The sequence below is a fragment of the Molothrus aeneus genome, chromosome 2 (assembly GCF_037042795.1).
Source record: "Molothrus aeneus isolate 106 chromosome 2, BPBGC_Maene_1.0, whole genome shotgun sequence".
Taxonomy (NCBI): domain Eukaryota; kingdom Metazoa; phylum Chordata; class Aves; order Passeriformes; family Icteridae; genus Molothrus; species Molothrus aeneus.
The window spans coordinates 110,500,507-110,508,875 of record NC_089647.1 but is presented as its reverse complement, the minus strand read 5'-3'; positions in this window follow the sequence as shown (position 1 = coordinate 110,508,875).

The window sequence follows — 8,369 nt, the reverse complement described above, 5'->3', positions numbered from 1 at the left end:
TCATGGTGACCAGGTCAAACTTATGTTTCTAAAGGAGTAAAAATCACTCCCAATTCACTCTATGAGCAATTACAGTTTTTTTTTCTTTTCTGGATTTTTGGATTTGATGCTAAATGAATAGTTGGATCTTCTCTTGCTTGTCACCCCTGTGCTCCAGTGAGTCAGGGAGGTCAGTCCCTTCCTGAGACAGGCTCCCCATCCCACCACAGCCCCTGCACCAGAGAACAGGACCAGCCAAACCACAATGTCATGACAGCTGCTCTTGGTATTTGAAAATGGCCAGTGGTGGTTTTGCTTATGAAATAAAGTTTCTAGCTGTTTCTCACGTAACACAGGAGACAGCCTGTCTCAGTGCAGATTGAATTATTATAATGAAGCAATCATCCTTTGACTGCAAATCTACCCAAGTGATAAACAGAAACAATAGCAAACACAGCTAAAATATTGGCTGACTCCCTCCAAAAAGTCCCCTCAGGTCATTACAAAGATGTGGAAAAATAGTCAAGGTTAGGCCAATGATCTGCAATAATTAGGATAAAGAAGGGAAACATGAAGTCATCCTTCTCTGAGTGTCTCATTCATCCTATTTATTAGGATTATCTGGCCGGTTTTCATGTTGATTTAATGGGAATGTGTCATTTCTTAAAATCTCAACTTTAATTTCTTGTTGATATTCACTGTTGAGTGAAAAACACAGAAAGAATAATACAACTTGAAACAAACTGGTCACTACTCTGCATTTTGTACATGCAAAAGTTGGATGGTAGTGGTGGGGCTGAGCCTGGACATCTGAAGAACCATTTTCTAGAATAAATCCACTTGGGGTGCATGTCTTGCTCAGGTAGATTCAGGTGGAATCTACCTGAAGCAAATAGGCACTCAAGGCTCAAATAAACCCAGGGCAGAATTTATCTTACCTGGTTTTAGGAAGCTGGAAGGAAACTTTTATGTCATCAGTGAAGAATGGCAGGTTTGTCAGGGGTTTCAGTTTTCCTTTCCTGTAACAGGTGCCCACAGAGGTGTCCACAGAGCCTTCAGTTTTAATTAACCATTATTGTTTATTCTCAACAGCCCCAAACACTGTGGGGCACTGCTGTCCCCTCAACAGAACTGTCCCAGGAGCAGGGTCCTGCCCAAGCTGGGTGAGGGGAGCAGAGAGCAGGTCTAAGCCAGCTCATCATTGTGTGCTGAAAATGTGATTTGATCCTCTTACATTTTGGAGTTTGAGAGACAACAATGGAATTCCCGCAGCTCTTCCCTTCCAAATGTCCTGCCAGACTTGGAATGCTCTTCAGCAATTTGGGAAGGCATTAGACTTGCAAATCAATTTATTACTTTGACTTTGGCATTCTCATTAGGGCCCTGGCTGTACATCTGAACTGTCAACCCAGCTCAGTTTACCTTCTTGTAAACTTCACTGATATGTGAAGTGTTGGATGGGTCCTTTCTGAAACATATTGTCCTATTAAAACACATTTAAAGAGTCTTGTAAACCCTGGAGATTAACCCCAATGTTTATAGAGAGTTATAGATGCTAATTCTTGCATATTTGTCATTCCAAAGCATGGCCTGGTGGCAAACATTCTTCCTACACCACAGCATTTGCATCAGTGAGATTTGTCCATGCTCTGATTCCTTAGGACAGAGAAAAGAAATGGTGGGAAAGTGAGGAATATGGGCATTTGCCATCCTAGACTACATTAGCTGGTCATAAAATCTTAGCTAACTCATAGCAGGAGACTGGGAAATAGAAGGATCATCCCCAGAGGATAGTTTTAATTAAAACCTAGTGATATGAGATGGTCTTACCATGAAGAAGAAGCAGAATTTTCTTTTTTAGGTTTTGTTAATGTTCCTGTTTTGGAGCACCTTTGTGTATGATCTCTTCCCCTTATCTTGCCAAACACACTGAGTTGGCAGCAACTCCACAAACCTTCAGCTTCCTCACCAGCTGTGGGTGTCTTAATCTGCCCAGAACTCATCAGTTTCCTCTCTTCTAGGGATGGAAGATTTTTAATACCTGCAAGCTTCTGTCTGGTGGCAAATCAGTTAGATAAAACAGTGACAGACTCAACTGTTTGGGGAATATGCCGTGTGATCATAGAAAATGTATGTGTATTGGTTTTGTGTGTATATATATATATATATATATATATACATATATATACATACATATATATATAAATACACATGTGCACACACACATGAAGAGTTTGGCACATATTTGTATGGCCAACACAAATCAGAGGAAATTCAATTTGTCTGAGTTAAACCTTTACTATATCTCCATAAAGCTAATCCTGGCAACTTTTTTTGAGGAACAGAAAGCACATTTTGGGTGATGTAACTTCTTTAGGAGACAGCAGATGTATCAATTGTGACACTCAGAGGTGTCACGACTAGCTCAAGAATTTAAACCTTATGGATAGATGGGCTTTTTGGGGAGAACAGATGTTTGAAAGAGAGACCACTATGGAAGGAGACTGATGATGATGGTGATGATGATGATGATGATGATGGTGATGGTGGAAAGGTAACACAGCTCTGACCAGGCACTTTGTGAACAGTTGCTGTCCAGAAACGTTGTGAGGGGTACCAGCAAAGAGCTCCACTCCTTATGTTGATTATCCCTACCTTGAAGAGAACAGGTCTTTATAGTTTAGGTGGTTTTTTTCTTTGTGCCTAATTTGTTAGATAAACAGATGCCTTCAATAAGTCAACTATTATTATCTATTTAATGTGACAGTCTTCTGGATCCCAAATTTTGGCTGACCACTGTGACTAAGATGAATGAAGTAGATGGAAATTAATGATCCTCAGGCTAGCCAACTCAAATCCAATTTTTTTCTTTTTGATGGAAGATTCTTTGAAGGTAAAATGAAGAGAAAAGTTTTCTATACAACTGAGAATCCAAGGGGCAATTACAGGACAATTAAAGGAAAGAAGCTCATACAGTCCTTTGTTGCTTCTTGCAAAAGCAGTCTTAATAATTTGTCAGCAAAAATTAATCTGATAAATCTATCTTTCTATCTTTTTTTTTTCTTTTTAATGCATGTCCACGAGAGCTCATTATTTTGAAAATATTAATTAATCAACAATATTTTCTGCATAACTTTTCAAAAGTATTTCTTGCTGTCTAGGCCTAGAGCAGGCCACATTGAATAGTAGATGCCTTGGTTGTGTGTTTTATTATGTTTCACACATTTGCTCTCTGCCTAAGGAAGTGCAGCTCAAAAAATCAGGTTTTTAGTGACACTTACTCAGCTATATCTGTGATGTAACACAGTGAAAGGTGCACCCACCTGTCTGAAAAAATTTTATGTGCAACATAGATGGGAAAAAACACATGCTTCTTTTGGATTTTGGAGCATGCTGGGGCTCTGGGTTTCTAGTAACAGTTAAATCTTTGGGAGCTCCTTCCCTTAATCCCTTTGCTGTGTCCAGCCTCAATAAACAGATATGACTAAGAGAGGGCAGCCTGTGAGCAACAATGCAAACCCCAGCATACTTTTCTATCTGATTGTTTGATTGTACTTTACCAAATCAAGTAATTAAGTTCTCCTGTTAACAGTTGTGTGGGCACTGCATGGAAATTTTACTGATAATGCTTGAATTTCACCTCTTGCCCTTCCTCAACATTTCATTCAGGAAACTTGCCTCGTGTGGGAGCAGCTTCTGTGTCCTGCTAATCCAAGAGCACAGGTCAGAGTGAAAATGAAGCCATAACATAAAGACAGTTTGGCCTAAGGATGACTAAGGAATTTGAGTTTGTTATCTCAAATAGCTAAAACTAAAGAAGCCAAAATTACTTCATCTTGGAGCAGTGCAGAGTTGGATGAAGACAGCTCCTCCACAGGCAGAGAAGAGGGAAGGCTCTCCTTATTAAATTTATTAATTTCATGCCTGAAATTAATAAATTTGGGTGATAGCTTCAAATTAATAATGGGTAATAGCTTCAAATAACAAATCCAGTCACTGCATTTCCTTATGGGAGCAGAGTGCAGAGGCTGATCCTGCAGCAGGGTGTGCACCAGGGAGCTGCCAAAGAGAGGAAAGGAATTTAACTGGCAAAGGGGTCAGTAACAAAAGTCTGGCAACTTTTGCTCATATTTTGGGAGTCATAGTGGCCCCCTCAGCATTTGTATCTCCACTGTTTCTCTCAGGAGAGTAAATTTAGACCTTTATTTTGCAACATATATTACGTGCAGGCTCCTTATGCTCTGCCTGTGCTGGAATTCCTTCCAAGGTCACAGCAGATCTTTGTGTGGGCAAGGGTGGTCATGGAAGTGATTTCAGTCTCACTCCTTGAGCATGTCCAGAGGGAGGGCAAAAGTCTCCAGGTTGCTTCGTGGCCTTCCTCTGCAAAGGCCTTGGGACAAGGTGTTGGCAGCAGGAATCAGGCTTTCAGACTAACAGGGAGAAACCAAAACTTCAGGATTTTCCAGTTGCTAACAAATACACCCTGACTCTATCTGGTTTCTTTCTTCCTTAGTGGAGAAAGGAGAAGATGTTGTTGATTGGGTCTGCAATGAAGATTAACGGGAAAGGCATCTGAATACTGAGTGTCTAACAAGCTAAAGCAGTTTGCAGTTATTGAGTTTGGTCTGGGTGAATGAGCCCTTGATTGTGCAGCTACCTCAAAACATGGTGTGAGTGGCAGTGCAAACAGTTTGTCATGAAGCATAGAGACACTTGGGAGACACATTCCCAATAACCAGAGGCTCCCTCTCCTCTGCTGTTAGGGAGGGAGCTCTGGAAGGGCATCCAGTCCCATGGCAGAGAGTGCCATGATAATGTGGCAGGCCCTGAGGATTCTGCCTGTCCTTGAGACCACCAGGAGCCAGAAAAGGCAAATGAGATTCCTATTACGATCACAGGCTTTTTGTGAAATCCAAGACTGCAGCACCTCCAAAGGAATAAAAAGTGGCAGCTTCAAGTGAAACCAGGCCTCTCTTCCCTCCTGCTTGCAAGGGCCTTGAGGCAACACCACCACCACAAAGACAACCACCAGTTCATTGTTTGCAAGGAAGGGCCTGTGCTAATTACTTGCTGTCCCAGGCAATTGCTTTTGCAATGAACTGTGGCTCTTTCTCCCTTACTGGCGCTTGTGGTGAGGGCTTTAGCTGGTTGGGCTGCCTTAGGATGACTTGACTTTAGCATTTGTATCACCTTCAGCCTCCCAGGGCTTGGATTAACCCTGAAAGGCTTAGCCTGGGCTGCCCAGAGCTGCTCCTCTGCCTCAGCTCTGCACAGGAACTCCTCTGGATGGGCAGGGTTGGAGGGATGAGTAAATCAGCTTGTCTGGGGTGACCCCTGGATGGTGTTTCCCTGCTTGGATGAGCACAGGGGGAGAAAGAAGGTGAAGATCATGGGAAAGTGGTGAGAACCACCCTCGATGAGCCAATTACTCAAACTTTCCCCCTTGGATTGTGTCAGGTGCCTCTTGCAAAAACCTTAACTCACACTGTTAGGAGTTTAATTTTAGGTTCTTGCCTCCCACATATGGCTTTTATACTGTGGGAAGCCTTCAGACATATCACACTTAATCACAGTTTATCCTTACTCATTTTCTTGCCACGCTGGATATTTGTTTTTAATCAAGAACAACTTTTCTGTGTCATGCATTCATCCAACTAAATGATAATGTGCAGCTCTGCTCCAAGAAGCTGCTATATCTTGCTGCATCATTTCAAAGCAGGGCTTGCTGAGCTGAGTAACAATATGCCTTTTTCTTCTGCCATCCTGGGCATCTGGCACAATACAGAGACAATAAAATAAATTATTTCTTACTTTTTTCCTTGTCCAATGAAATAGAAATAAATCTCTTATCTCTGGCCAGCTCTGGCATTTTGAGGATGTAAGACTTTTCCTAGCAGAGGAGTAAGGACAGAAAGAAACCTGAGTGGCACTGTCTGTCCATTAATTAGAAAAACCACAGTGAGTGAAAGCTTGGCCCTCCAGAAGACAGCAAGAGCTTTGCTGCAGACTTTCATAAAACCAGGATTAAACTCACCCACTATTTAACACTAATATAGTAAATTTTGCATCCAACACATCTGACAATTCAGTTTCTCACTGAATTTACTAGTAACCTAAGTGGGATATTTGGTCTGAGAGACAGTAACTCAAAGCCACAAACATATTTCACTGGAGAGCCAGCACTCTCATACCACAGCTGACATTGCCAAGGCAGAAGTATGTGGAAGACAAATGCAGTTTTAGCTCTGTAAACTTTGGATTAAGTTTGGAGGAAGAACTGGATTAAAGGAAAATACACTCTTGTGTCCCATACAGTAATTGAAACTGTGATGGAGAGAAAGAAAAATGCTTGTCCACAATATGTGTTAATACAAACATGAATTTGCAGGGTGTTAGGGGAAATAACTTCTATGAAAACAGCTTTGTAAAAAGATAAGGAAAAGAATTTTTTTTTTTTTTGTTCAGCCATCACATTTTAATCTGCTTCTCTACCTGCACTGGCTATTTCCAGGAATGTGAGTTGTTTGGGAATACCTGACACACACATCATGTATTTTTCATGTCAGAATCACCAGTAGGAGATATCATTATGTTGAGCATTCATTTTTATCTGTCAGTGAAAGAGATGAGTGAATGCATCTATGTTCCCAGCAGAGCTGCCAGGGTGAGATGGACATCCTGTACACACACTAGCACTTTAAAACTGCTTATATTTCACCTTCTTTTTGCCTACAAAATACCCTGCAAAAAGTGCATATTCTGGAGAGATCAAGGGTTGGGTAAGACACAACCATATCTAATTACTCTTGAACCCTTCCCCTCTCACAGACACCACCCTCCAAGCCTCAGCTTTTAACATCAGCCTCGTCTGGTTTATAAAGAATTTATTTTTTCTGAGTGGACAAGTTTTACAGCCCCTGCACTGATGTAGGGCAATTCCTTCTCTGCTCCTGGGAGCACCAGACATGAGTGGCCAAGAGGACAAAGCTGAGGTGACACTGCTGTGGACAGGGGAGGACAGGGCACACAGGGGCTGCTGCTTCACTCAGCCATAGCTACCAGCACAAGTTTTAGCTGATCTCTGTGTAACCCTTGGGAGAACAAAGCCCTGGCCCAAGCCTTTTTATCTTCTTGGGCCCCAAAGCCTTGGCACTGCCTCAGTTCTCATGTGGTTCCTGGAGCTGACAAATCAGAAAATCGCCTTCATCTCACATTGCTGGAAGGTGCTGCCTTGGTGGGACAGCTGGAGCAGTGGTGGCATTACAAAAACCAGAGTGGCCACAGGGCAGCTCTGAGGCAGGAGATGCTCAGTCAGATGGTTTGTTCTTCACTGGGCCAGAAATGCTCCCCTGCTGAAGAGATATCCCAGTGTCACTGCAGTCTGTCTCCTGTTCTGGTGACAGACTGTTCTGATTTTGGTTTCTGTCAGTGCTCACATAAGTCAGTGACTACTTCTTTATGGATATAACCATTAAGGACTCAAACCATCTGACACTTCACAGACATGTGTAAATGACAAATAAAAACATCCATAATATCATCAGAACTTCTAGAACAAAGATGAGGTCTGATTTTTTTTTCAGAGAGACAGAAAGCAGATCTTTAGACTTTGATCTTCTTCTACATCATTAGCTGAAGTGACTATAATCTTAGGTTAAAATAAAATATCCTTAAAATATCCCTAAAATAAAATATCCTCTCTCTTTAAGTTAGTCTCACTTTTCAGTCAGGTACTGAAGAAGCAAAACAAAGCAAAGCAGCTCATAAATCCAAAAGCTTTTCCCATCTTACTAAAGTTTTGTGCCAGAATTTATTTTATATATAAATGTACATACATGCTCTGTCTGAAACACCCATAATTGCTAGAAAACAGAGAGGCTATGAAGGATTAAACAGAGCATGAGACCTGCAAATAAAGATTGGATAATTAGGGATTTTTTTCAATTCATTGACAGTATTGAAAAAATTAAACCACCATTTCTTTCAAGTTGCCCCAAAATAAGAATATTCAAAGTGTTTTAGAGGAATCAAAGAGTTGGAAAAAAAAATGTGACTGGAAAAAATTATTTTTTTGCCTGAAATTAAACATTGCAAGTACTTAACTTAACTGAAACTGGAACTGTGATTTCAGACATGAAAGCATAGCATTTCATCCTTAAAATATGAATATTTAGTTATTTTTTTCACTTTGTCAGGCTTTTTTAGAGTCTTATTTATCTGACCAGTCCAAGGCAACATTGGGCATAAATTAGAACTTATTCTTGTCAATCTGTGCCAGCATTTTCCAGGAAATAAATATAGCTGTAAACAACATTCCTCTGTCCAGCCAGAAACCATGATGTTACCTGCTTCTAATTTGTATAACAAGTGTGATTCACCAGTGACATGCA